General features: G+C 36.7%; 1 protein-coding gene across 1 annotated transcript in view; it reads left to right on the forward strand.

The window, feature by feature from the left end:
* Spag16 (sperm associated antigen 16) overlaps positions 1-13999 on the forward strand; it is an 864135-nt gene that overhangs the window by 387096 nt on the left and 463040 nt on the right. The gene's annotated exons all lie outside the window — the stretch shown is intronic.

Here is a 13999-nt window from a genome sequence, read left to right on the forward strand (position 1 = left end):
TTTCTGATCTTGTTAATTTGGATGTTTTCTCTCTGCCTTTTCATTAGTTTGGATAAGGGTTTGTCAACCTTGTTGATTTTTTTCAAAGAACCAGCTCCTTTTTTCATTGATTCTTTGTATTGCTTTCTTTGTTCTTATTTTATTGATTTCAGCCCTCAATTTGATTAATTCCTGTCTTCTACTCCTCCTGGGTGAGTCTGCTTCTTTTTGTTCTAGAGCTTTCAGGTGTGCTGTTAAGTCACTAACGTGAGCTTTCTCTGTTTTTGTTTGTTTGTTTGTTTGTTTGTTTTTTAATGTGGGCACTTAGTGCTATGAACTTTCTTCTTAGCACTGCTTTTATAGTGTCCCATAGGTTCGGATATGTTGTCCCTTCATTTTTGTTGAATTCAAGGAAGAGTTTAATTTATTTCTTTATTTCTACCTTGACTGGTGGGTCAGTAATTGACAGTTCAATTTCCATGAGTTTGTAGGCTTTCTGAGTATTGTTAAATTCTAACTTTAATTCCTGGTGATCCGAAAGACACAGGGGTTTACTCAATTTTTTTTATATCTGTGGATATTTGCTTTGTTACCAAGTATGTGATCAATTTTAGAGAAGGTTCCATGAGGTACTGAGAAGAAGGTATATTCTTTTGTGTTTGCGTGGAATGTTCTATAGATGTCTGTTAAGTCCATTTGATTCATTACATTTTTTAGTTCTCATATTTCTCTGTTATGTTTCTATCTGGTTTACCTGTCCATTGGTGAGAGTGGAGTGTTGAAGTCTCCTACTATTAGTGTGTGGGGTTTGATGTGTGATTTAAATCTTAGTAATGTTTCTTTTACATATGTAGGTGCTCTTGTATTAGGGGAATAGATGTTCAGGATTGGGACTGCATCTTGATGAATTGTCCCTGTTATGAGTATAAAGTGTCCTTTTATATCTCTTCTGATTGATTTTAGTTTGAAATCAATTTGGTTACATATTGGTTAGAAACAAGCTAAACCTGCTTGATTCTTAGGTCCATTTAATTGGAAAACCTTTTCCCAACCCTTTACTCTGAGGTATTGTCTGTCTTTGAGGTTAAGGTGTGTTTCCTGTATACAGCAAACGTCTGGATTCTGTTTTCATATCCATTCTCTTAGCCTGTGTCTTTTTATGGGTGAATTGAGTCCATTGATCTTAAACAGTATTAATGACCAGTGGTTGTTAATTCTGGATATTTTTCAGTAGTTTCTTTTGTGTGTTTCCCTTTTTTGGGTTATACTGGTGGGGGGTTATCAGATGCCTGTGTTTTTGTGGGTGCAGTTAGCTTCCTTGGGTTGGGGTTTTTCTTTTAGTACTTTCTGTAAGGCTGGCTTTGTGGATACGTATTGTTTATATCTGGTTTTGTCATGGAATATCTTGTTTTCTCCATTGACGGTGATTTGCTGGGTATAATAGTCTGGGCTTGCATTCATGGTCTCTTAATGTCTGCAGTACATTTCTCCAGGACCTTCTGGCTTTCATGTTTTCCATTGAGAATTCAGGTGTAATTCCGATAGGTTTACCTTTATATGTTACTTGATTTTTTCCTTTGCAGCTCTTAATATTCTTTCTTTATTCTGTATGTTTTGTCTTTTGATTATTATATGGTGAGGGGATTTTTTTTTGATCCAGTCTATTTGGTGTTCTATATGCTTCTTTCACCTTCATAGGGACATCCTTTTTTTAGGTTGGGAAAATTTTCTTCTGATTTTGTTGAATATATTCCTGTGCCTTTGAACTGGAGTTCTTCTCCCTCTCCTACCCCTATTATTTTAGGTCTGGTCTTTTCATGGTGTCTCAGATTTCCTGAATGTTTGGTGTTAAGAATTTGTTGGATGTAATGTTTTCTTTGACCAATGAGTCTATTTCCTCTATAGTATTTTCATCACCTAAGATTCTTTTTTCCATCTCTTGTATTCTGTTGGTTATAGTTGCCTCTGTAGTTCCTGTTTGTTTACCCAGATTTTCCAAATCCAGAATTTCTTCTATTTGTGTTTTCTTTATTATTTCTATTTCAGTCATCAAGTCTTGAACTGTATCCTTCAACTGTTTTTTTTTCCCTTGGGTTTCTTTGAGGGATTTATTAATTTCTTCCAATTTTTTTATTGTCTTCTCTTCCACTTCTTTTTGGGAGGTTTTCATTTCCTCTTTAAAGGTTTCCATCATTTTTATAAAGTTACATTTAAAGTCATTTTATTTTGCTTCTTTTGGGTTAGGATGATCAAGTCTTCCTGTTGTGTGACCACTGAGTTCTGGTGTTATCATGTTGCTTTTTAGGTTGTTGGAGGAATTCTTGCATTGGCACCATCTCTTTGTGTCTTTGTGTCTTGGTCCAATCTTTGCAGTGGCTATCTGAGTGTTTGGGAGTTTTTCTTGGTCTGCTCTGTACTGTCAATGTCTGACTCAGAAAGCCTCTGCCGTCTCTTTACACCTGCTCTCTTGGTGCTCTTTCTTAATCCTCTCAGTGTTGTAACAAGCTCTTGGCCTCCTCAGTATTATATCAAGCACTGAGCTCTTAGGCAGGGTGTGGCTAGCAGCTTGTGGGGGGGGGTCCAATAAAAGGTTTTGATTTTGGGGAAGCCTAGCCACAGGAAACTCCCTGCTGGATGGTTAAGAAAGCCAAGGGAGTTGGGGGAGGGCCCAGAGTTTTGTCCTACTAGGAAGGACCTAGAGAGTGGGGCATCCTACAGTATGGCTATTCACTCAGCTCTTAAGTGTTCTCAGTATTGCAGCCTGTAGAATACTATTTTAAGGTGTGTTGTTTTTGTTTATGCTGTGAAACATTTATTTAGAGATGTAAAGATTGTTGCTTTTGCTTATACTATAATTGTTTAACTCTGTGATGTTGTGATGCTTTGCTTGTCTAAAACACATAATGGTCTAATAAAGAACTGAATGTTTAATAGAGAGGGAGAAGAAAGACTAGGTGGGGCTGGAAGACAGAGAACATAAATGGAGGAAGAATTCTGAAGAGGAAGAGAGAGAACCAGGAGAGAAGGAGGCTAGGGGACAGCTACCCAGCCACCCAGCCACCCAGCCAGCCATGGAGAAAGAGTGAAAGTAAGATGTATGGAAGAAGAAGAAAAAGCCCAGAGACAACTTGCAGATGGGATAACTTAAGATATGAAAGCCAGCTAGAAACAAGCCAAGCTAGACTGGGCATTTATAAGTAATAATAAACCTCTATGTGTTTATTTGGGAGCTTAGTGGCGACCCACCAAAAGAATAAAGAGTTAAAACAAACAAACAAAAACCCCAACATTTTGGCACTTCAGTATGGGGCTTGAGTCAGAAGAACCAAGACCAGGTCTAAGCACCTCTTTTTAGACTTCGCTACTTAAAAGCTAATTCAGCTCTAATCATGTCACACAGTTCCTCTCCTTCATCACAGTAAAACTTGGGAAATAGGAAAAATTATCCAGACACATACTCACAACCTTGAAATCATCAGGATAAATCTGCCTTTGTTCTTTAGCCTCTAAGACACTGTATGCCCTTATTCTGGCTGTGCTCATACCCCCTCCACCCTCATGTCAGTCTGCCTTGTTTGTGCTCCTTAGTCTTCGTAGGGTTCTTCCAACCCTCTGAATGCACTAACTCCCAGCATACTTGTCAGTTTTTCAACAAACAGGCATCTGTGCCTGGAACTCTCTGTCCTGAGGTCACCCTGAAGGTGTTTCCTACTGCTCACTTGGGTTTGAGTTGAAATTTCAGCTCTGTAAGCAGAGCTCCCCTCACTGACTCATGGAAAAGAAATTCTTCCCTCCAGTCTTGGTCATACTGCATTGTTATCATTACTTTGTAGCTAGATTATTTTGTTTATTTTGTTTTTCCTCACTTGTTCATAATCCCCAGAGAGAGACTGAGCCTGTCTGTTTTTCACTCTACACCATAGCCTCTCAACACATATTTGTTTAAATAATGGGAAAAGTTAATGTTCATATCCTGATGCATATCTAAACATAGGATGCAGCTATTAGATGAGCAGTAGTCAGGGGAATAGTGTGTGTTTTGTTGTGGAAAGCCAGAGGGGAGCCAGCAGCTCTGCGTGTATGTTTTCTTTAAGAGCCAGTAGGTAAATGGTAACCTAAGGTCATAGGACACAAGTCACTTTAGTGTTGATTTTAATGGTAACCTAAGGTCATAGGACACAAGTTACTTTAATGTTGATTTTAATGGTAACCTGAGGTCATAGAACACAATGGTAACCTGAGGTCATAGGACACAATGGTAACCTAAGTCATAGGACACAAGTTATTTTAGTGTTGATTTTAATGGTAACCTAAGGTCATAGGACACAAGTTATTTTAGTGTTGATTTTAATGGTAACCTGAGGTCATAGGACACAATGGTAACCTAAGGTCATAGGACACAAGTTATTTTAGTGTTGATGTTAATGGTAACCTAAGGTCATAGGACACAAGTTATTTTAGTGTTGATTTTAATGGTAACCTGAGGTCATAGGACACAAGTTACTTTAGTGTTGATTTTAATGGTAACCTAAGGTCATAGGACACAAGTTACTTTAGTGTTGATTTTAATGGTAACCTAAGGTCATAGGACACAAGTTATTTTAGTGTTGATTTTAATGGTAACCGAAGGTCATAGGACACAAGTTACTTTAATGTTGATTTTAATGGTAACCTGAGGTCATAGAACACAATGGTAACCTGAGGTCATAGGACACAAGTTATTTTAGTGTTGATTTTAATGGTAACCGAAGGTCATAGGACACAAGTTACTTTAATGTTGATTTTAATGGTAACCTAAGGTCATAGGACACAAGTTACTTTAATGTTGATTTTAATGGTAACCTGAGGTCATAGGACACAATGGTAACCTGAGGTCATAGGACACAATGGTAACCTGAGGTCATAGGACACAATGGTAACCTAAGGTCATAGGACACAAGTTATTTTAGTGTTGATGTTAATGGTAACCTAAGGTCATAGGATACAAGTTACTTTAATGTTGATTTTAATGGTAACCTGAGGTCATAGGACACAAGTTACTTTAGTGTTGATTTTAATGGTAACCTAAGGTCATAGGACACAAGTCACTTCAGTGTTGATTTTAATGGTAACCTAAGGTCATAGGACACAAGTTACTTTAGTGTTGATTTTAATGGTAACCTAAGGTCATAGGACACAAGTTACTTTAGTGTTGATTTTAATGGTAACCTAAGGTCATAGGACACAAGTTACTTTAATGTTGATTTTAATGGTAACCTAAGGTCATAGGACACAAGTTACTTTAATGTTGATTTTAATGGTAACCTGAGGTCATAGGACACAATGGTAACCTGAGGTCATAGGACACAATGGTACCTGAGGTCATAGAACACAAGTTACTTTAGTGTTGATTTTAATGGTAACCTAAGGTCATAGGACACAAGTTACTTTAATGTTGATTTGTTCTCACCCGACTCTGCACCTTCTGCTTGGCGATAATTAGAGCTCATGAACCAAAGTGAAGGAAACCTTCACAGTGTTGAATCACCTAAAGCAAAGAAAAGGGTGTCTAATTAGTCTTCCTTGTGACAATCTTTTTTGGAATAATATTCTTCCCTTTGAAAAGTCTAACTGTGTTGCTTATGTCACCATCTCTACTGATAATTAGCAGTGTTCTCCATACACCTACACGTATTCCCTCCAAAATATCCTATGTAACTCCACCATGAGAAAAACAGGTTCAATGTAGACAGGCTAGCATTTGAGTAGTATCATGTGATCTTGAAGAATGTTTCCTATTATAAAAGAGAAAAAAAAAAAACCTCTCAGCTAGAGGACATTATTTTATGTAACATTCCTGGTATACTGTTTAACAAAACACCTCATGGATACTTCATCATGTACATGACTTGATTAAAATTCAGAATTAGCATGCACCCACAGCTTCTTTTTTTGAACCTCAAAGATGTTTTCTTGTGCTATTTCCACCCTAGTCACAAGCTTATTAGCTTAGGAATGAGGTGACAAGGCCTTTGTCTTTGTGACTTGTAATTATAATTAATAGTAAGTTAAAGAAAAGCAGAAAGCTTATATTCAAAGTTTAAAGTCAAGTGACTATGTGGCACTTGGAACAGGTGCTGGGAAGACATTTAGTGGAAACTTCTTCTTCTTAATTAGAACTTTTGAAAACATCTTGGCGAGAAGAAGTCAATATGTAGTTGTAGATTACATTAATTTGTAGCAGATTCCAAGGACAGAACTCCTGCTATCTTCATCTGGGAGCCCAGAGCCTAGCAAGGGTCAGTTCCTCTTACTACCAGAGCTGATTGAAAATCTGACCTCAGCTGTAGACAAAGAGTCTCTCCAGAACGTCCTGACTCCTCTGTGAAAGAAACCTCAGAAATCTCCTCATGGTCACTGTGAAACTGTTACTTACAGTAGATTAACTTTTACAGAGAACTTACAACCTGTGGATAGTTGACCATAATCAGTTGGTGCTTCTAGTGTGTATGTACTCTTGCACATGCATGTGTGCATAAGGGTGTGTGTTCACACAAACACACAGATATTCACTCACATATACATAAACTAATTATTTTCTTCACAAAACTTCTATGAACACAATCTTTTATGCTTATTGTTTGCTTGATTTGGTTTTTGTAAACAGAAGTTTCTATACCACCCAGTCTCAGAGTCATTCAGTCCCAAAGAAAACACAGAGGTTTATATTAATTATAAACTGTTTGGCCTATTATCTCAGGCTTATTACTATCATCTAGCTCTTACAAATTAAATTAAATTAAGCATAATTCTTGTCTATGTTTAGCCATGTGGCTTGGTACCTTTTCTCAGTGAGGCATTCTTTTCTTCTGTATCTTGCTTCCTCTATATCTGATAGGTGATGGTGTCTCTCCCTTTCCTCTTCCCAGAATTCTCTTAGTCTTGTCACCCTACCTATTTTTCCTGCCTGACTGCTGGCCAATCGGGGTTTTATTAGACTAATATGAGTGACAAATCTCTATCTTATACAAGGGCATTATGCTACAACATTTCCCTTTTTTCTTTTCAAAAGAAAAGCCCTGAATCTAATCTCCTTTGTTTAATTTTTTCATGACCATTATCCATAGCTAGTTGTAACTAATATGTTAAACAAAGACAAACATCCATAATCCATTTTTTGTGGGAATACGGGCATAGTTTTCTAGGTTATTTCCTGCTGAGAATCTTAAGGGAATCAAAAGAAAATTAAGTTTATGGTCAAGTCCTGACTGGAGTATTCTGTGAGACTGGGTCATCTCAGACAGCAGTTGTGAGGCTGTTCTGGATATAGAACTTAGAGGAAACTGCAACAGACTTGCTCTGAAATGTTGGATAACCTGAACCACCTGTTCCCAATGTAAATTTTTCAGGTGGTCTCCTCAGTCGAACCTTATTTTTCTTAACCTAGAATGAATCCATAGCTTCTCATTGCCTGTGGAAACAAAAGCAAAACATCTTCTACAAAGTAACATATTTTTACTTAAATTTTAAAGTCAAGCTATTTTCAAAATATATATGTTGGATTAATTCAGCAGTATTTATAATCAAATACCTCTTAGCAGCTGTTGCTTCTTCCTCAGCAATCAAACAATTTAAAGACAACACAATAACATACAGTATCCAGATTCTCTGTGTATTTCCATTTTTTTAGTTTAGCTTATATTAGAGTTTTTTTTTTAATTTTTTATTGAGAAAAAGAGAAAAAAAAAGTTTCCACCTCCTCCCAGCTTCCCATTTCCCTCCCCCTCCTCTCACCCTTTTCCCCCTCCCTCCACTCTTCTCCCCCTCCCTCTCCAGTCCAAAGAGAAGTCAGGGATACCTGCCCTGTGGAAAGTCCAAGGTCCTCCCCCCTCTGTCCATGTCTAGGAAGGTGAGCATCCAAACTGGCTAAGCTCCCACAAAGCCAGAACATGAAGTAGGATCAAAACCCCGTGCCATTATCCTTGGCTTCTCATCAGCCCTCAATGTTCGCCATTTTCAGAGAGTCTGGTTTTATCCCATGCTTTTTCAGTCACAGTCCAGCTGGCCTTGGTGAGTTCCCAATAGATCAGCCCCACTGTCTCAGTGGGTGGGTGCACCCCTCGTGGTCCTGACTTTCTTGCTCATGTTCTCCCTCCTTCTCCATCTTTATGCGGCTTTTTTAAAAAAAAAAAAAAAAACCTATTTCTTTTATTTTAACCTTTTACTTTTTTAAGAGACGGGGTCTTTCTGTGCATCTTTCATTGTCCTGGAACTCATTCTATAGACCAAGCTGGTATCAAACTCACAAAGATTTGCCTGTTCCTGCCTCCCAAATGCTAGGATTAAAGGCTTGTATCAACTCACCCAACTACTTTTTTCTTTTTTAAAGGACTTTCTCTATCTTTATTCTTTTCTTTCCCAAGGCTAAAAATATTTTTAAACACAATGTAAACTGTTTAGAGGTTTTTTTCTGGACTGAAGCTGTTTTACTGTGTATCTCTAGCATAGGAATCTCAAATCTGCTAACCGATATGGCTAGGATTAAAGCAGTGGGTTTGGTGGCTGGTTTTACCCCATTTCTTAGCTTTTTGAGAGTCTAGCTTCATGGCAGAGGTGTTGGTGGGAGTCACATTTATTAACACAACTCTGGGTGTTTTGGGGTCCATGCCACCACCAAGAAGCATGCAGGTGACTGCTCATAATCACCATTTAAATATTTGGTGGCAGGTCCTCATAAAAGAGCTGCCATGCAGTTTTTGCTGCTAACATTGTGTCAGGAAGCTTTTCTTAAAAAAGCAGGGCCTCTTCTTGCCATGAGTAAACTGAGCCTACTAAGGACAGTTATCAAGAAGCTGTGCTTGACTCTGTTTTGCCTGACTAGAATCCTTTCTGTTTAAGCTTTCTCAGGTTATAGTGGAAATTCTTCCCCCACATTAGGCAGTATTCGTATGGAAATTTCTTTCCTACCCTATCCCACAGCTGTTCAGTTCCCCCCACCCCAACTACAGAGACCTATATTAATTATAAACAGGTTGGCCTATTAAATTAAACTTATTATTATTATCCTGCTCTTATAACTTAAATTATCCCATAATTCTTATGTATGTTTAGCCACGTGGTTTGGTATCTTTTTCAGTAAGGTATTCTCATCTTGCTTCCTCTGTATCTGATTGGTGACTGTGTCTATGCCTTACCTCTTTCCAGAATTCTCTTAGTCTGGTCACCCCACCTCTACTTCTGGCCTGAGTACTGACTAAACAGTGTTTTATTAAGCTAATATGAGTGACAAATCTTTAAGTGTACAAGAGCATTATTCCACAGTAGGTTTTTATGTAGCCTTGGCTGACCTAGAAATCACTATATTGCTAGCCTCAAACCCATAGCCATCTATCTGCCTTCATCTGCCTCCCCAAGGGCGATTAAAGGCGTACACCACCACACCAGCGCTCACTCTTATTTTTAACATACTTTTCCAAAATGACCGACTAAAGCTAGTGAAGCTGCTTCTCCTTCAAAATGAGAGAGGTTTCATCATGACACCTGTTGCATATAATAGTGTTCCTTGTGTCCTTACCTGCCCAGGACTGCTCCAATCTTTTGTATGTATGAATTTATGAAGCTTCCACAAGTTTATTGTATCAGTATTCTGATAGTTCTATTCTTTACGTAAGAGGACAAGGCTTAGGCTAATGAAATCCATTTGAAGATAGGCAGCTAATGAGACTGGAGTAGAAATGTAAACTCACTTCTTACTACTAAGCCACTATTAAACATTAGTGTATTCTGTGTTATGAAAATTCTACAGAAAAAGTCATCAGCAAACTCCAGGTACCAAATGTGACCAATCCTTACTTTTATAAATAAAGTTTTATTCCTTCACACCCTTGCTTATCTGTTTAGTCTTTGTCAATTTGCCATAGTAGCACTGAACAGCTGCATCAGAAATCCAGGACTCATAGAATAAAGTGCTTCCAATATGTTCATTTAGAAGGGAAATGAACAGGCCTCTGCTTCAGACCACAAGCAGTTCTTTTCCAGTCAGCTTTATTTGATCCATCATTTTATCAATCTGAACATAACCAGTGTCCAGTTTTCAAGAAAAACATCAATAATTCTAGCCTTTTACATAGTGTTAGAGATATTTAAAAATGTATACCTCTACTTTAGAAACTTCTAAAGACATCTTAGTAAATCCTCTAACACAACTGAGATAGCATTCTCTGCCCTTGTTATCTAAAAATAATTGAAGTTCTGAGTTTACTTTACTGAGGAATATAGACTCTAGAGACAGTCATCTCAAGTTCATAGCACATCCTGGCTCTGCCACCTTCTGACTTCACGACCTTGGGTATAATCTAAGATGTTGATATGCTCTAGTAACTCCTGCAAAAATTATGACTGTGCTTAACACATTTATAGGACTATTGTAATGATTAAATAATTGATTCCTATAAAGTATTGGTTATCACTCCTTCAACTTCTTCAAAAGACTGATTTAGAAATAAATAGAATTTTAAAAGCTGGAAACCTGAATATGTTTGGGGAAGTGTTCACTTAATTAATCACCTTAAGAACTGATGTATATCAAATACTCTTCTACTTGTATATGTAGAAATGTCTATGGAAAAAGTTGAATGAAACATCAATTTCCTTTTGACAAATTAATGTACAGTGCAGAACTTATAATATTAGACTAATAAAAGGAGTGAAATAAGACCAGTGTAATATATAGTCCATACTGCCAAAAGTCTCTGTGGATGATTTAGGATAGTTAATCCTCACCTGGCTTCTCTTTTGCCTACAGAATGGAGCATCTTAGCTGCCAAGGGTAGGTCCTCCAGTTCAAGACTAGTATATAATGTGGTATTGTTCATTTTCCAGATGAGTCTTTAACTCGGATTTAATCATGACTAAGTGACTTAAGCATGTACAAGGATTGGTAGCATATAAAAACTCTTTCAAAGTAGTTATTAGTATTTGTAATGTACTTACAAATAAAAATTATGAAAATGTGTATGTGTTAGCAGTAACTAAAATCATCTGCCCTAAAACCAGATTATCCTGGACTCAAAGACAGCTTCCAACCATTTCCAACTGTGAGACTAAGCAGCATACACCCTAACTGTTGACATGGGATCAAAGGAGTAACACAAAACACCCTAGCATCAGTTACTCAATCATACATCCAACATGTATTTATTAAACATATATTATGTGCCACACACTGCTGAGATTGAACATATAATGAACAAACTAAGCAGAAGCCCCTCGTTTGTGAGTTTTCCTTAGAGTTGTAAGAATTAAGCATTTAGTACAAAGTGTGGGAGTTTAAGGGAGTTTGACATCATTTTACCATTGATAATGATGATGATGATGATAATGTTAATAAGAGAGTTGGGAATGGCACTTTACTTTTGTTTGGGGAAATATTCCTGGTTTTTTAACTCAAAATTATTGAACCTGAATTTTCATCTCTTGATTCTGGATAAATTCATTCAATAAATAATTAAAACATGTCCTTATTGATTGCTTGCTTCCAATTTTGCTTAAATATTTCTATTAATTTAAAAATCATTTTCATGCATGAGCTAAAATGTTATATTCTTTGCAGAATAGAATATCAGTGCTTGACTGAAGTTTTTATATATTTAGCAAAAAAAGATTGGACATATGCATATTTCAAGCACACTTCCATGTACACATGGAGTACACATATAGATCATGTATGCATACATTTCAAAAATATACACAAACAATCCCTTATTCATGATTTTACATTCTATGACATTATTTATACAAGGTAAATTGTGATCCAAAATTTTAAACAGAAAATTTCAGAAACAATTAATATGATGTATAAAATGCACATGATTATATATGCAATACAGCAGAATCTTGTGCTAGACTGATTCTTCTTGGCTGGAATGGGAAGTATATCTCTTGCCAACAAATACACTATGTGTGAACTGCCTTCCCAGTAGTCACTTTGTGATAGGATTCACAAGTCATGATATCAAAGCGATTGTAATTAAATACTTAAAAAAACTTTTTAGTGACTCCAAGTCCAAAAGTTCTTGACAAATTAGATGTGTTCCAGAAAAACCATAAGGTTTTCACCTTAGGTGAAAAGGGGGACATTCTTGGCTTACTGGGAGAAGACCAAAATTGCTATATATAAGTAAATAAGTTGGTAGATAGATAGATAGATAGATAGATAGATAGATAGATAGATAGATAGATAGATGGATGGACAAATGAACAGACAGACGACGGAGATACAGACAGACAGAGAAGTAGTTTTTGAAATCCAGGGCAAGAGAACATCTGTTCATAAAATTGTGGAGAAAACTATATTTGTGCTAGTTTAGCTGCCCAATGTCAAGCTTCAGTGCTCTGGTCATAGCGCATAGAATTTGCTGAGTGGAGATAGCAAAGAGAGTCATTGGTGAGTAGAAGACATAAGCAGAAAATGTGTTATATATTTCTGTCATCACTAGTTATTGCTGTAACCACTTATGTCACCCAATTTCTAAATTTAACTTTGTCACAAACTATATGTATATAGGAAAATGAAAACAGTGCCAAAAATAGAGAATTTGGTGCTTTAAGTGGTTTTTCATGTTCACTGGGGAAAGTGACATGGACTGCATTCACTGAAGATAGGTAGAGGCTACTATGCATGTGTAAGCATTGTGCACATGCACACACACACATGTATGCACATATGCACACAGACATGGAACAGTAGAACTTGCTGCCATGTGACATAGGAGGCATCAGTGTGGAAGTACTATGAAGAGCCAGAGAAAACATTTCCAAATGAATTTGCTTTCATTGAGTTCTGCTTTTATCCTGCCCTCTGCCTTCTACAGAAAGCTCCCCTCACTAAAGTCATTTTGGAAACTTATCTCCAAAAGTTTGTAAAGACATCAATGATTTTAGTTATCTTCACTTAAAGAGGGTCATTCATCATTTAGTCAAGTGTGCCTGTGTCTGCCAGGAAAGCTGTGAGCTGACATATATCATACTCAGTAACTCCAAGGATTTGCTGTGCCTTCTAGTTTGTATTTGAATACAGAATTCATTTTCATCTGACATTTTTACCTCTCATCATATTTTTCTTCTAATTAAGTTCCATAAATGCATCCTTTAGCTGTTTGAGCTGTAATAAATTTCTTTCATGAATTGGCCTTCTGAAAGTCAAAACCAACATTGTGCTGAACTGAAGTATGAATAATTTTCCTTCCACTGTCTTTATTTTGAGGAGTAAAATACTAAAAAAAGTAAACGAAACAGTTTTGCACAACCTGGAGTCTGGATCATGGTGAATTCATGTTGCCTAACTCTGACCCCAGTCTGTTTCAATTCATAATCTGGAAGTTTAAGAGTATTGGTGTAAGGAATAGATAATAAGGATACAATGCTTGACACAAAAGACCTGCAGTAATAGATCGGACACACAGTTTCTCCAGAAATTGATTTCCTAAAGCCCCTATTCCAAAACAAAATAACAAGGCCATTCATAGACTAGAGAAACATTCTGTTCTTGCAGTATTATTTCTAAATCATGTTTTATTTTGTACTGTCTAGGTAAGTAGGCATCTTATATGTTTAAACTGTTATAACCAAGCACGAATTTATATTATTTGCTAATGTTGAAGTTGGTATGTTAATAGGTACTTAGTACAAGACTCATCTGTATACATTGAATCATAAGGCACAGATAAGACTCTGTAAATAAGATTAAGGCATTTCCATAGACAAAATTAACTTGGCAGGCTCAATTTTACATTAATTTAGCTCCTATATTTACTAGTCATAGTGCTGGGGTCCAGTTCAGATAATAGTGTTTGATGTGTTAATCATTAATGTATATTCTACACTTTCATTTCACCCTAGGCCTTCATAAAGTGGGAATTACTTTGTACATCTTGAATTCATTGCTATAATTTGTGTACTATGCATTGCCTGAAACTAGTTTAAGTATTATGTTAGCAAAGTTGATCCATTCTTGAAAATTCTGGGTAAAGACTTGATGAGC

Source organism: Microtus pennsylvanicus, chromosome 17 (assembly GCF_037038515.1).
Source record: "Microtus pennsylvanicus isolate mMicPen1 chromosome 17, mMicPen1.hap1, whole genome shotgun sequence".
NCBI lineage: Eukaryota > Metazoa > Chordata > Mammalia > Rodentia > Cricetidae > Microtus > Microtus pennsylvanicus.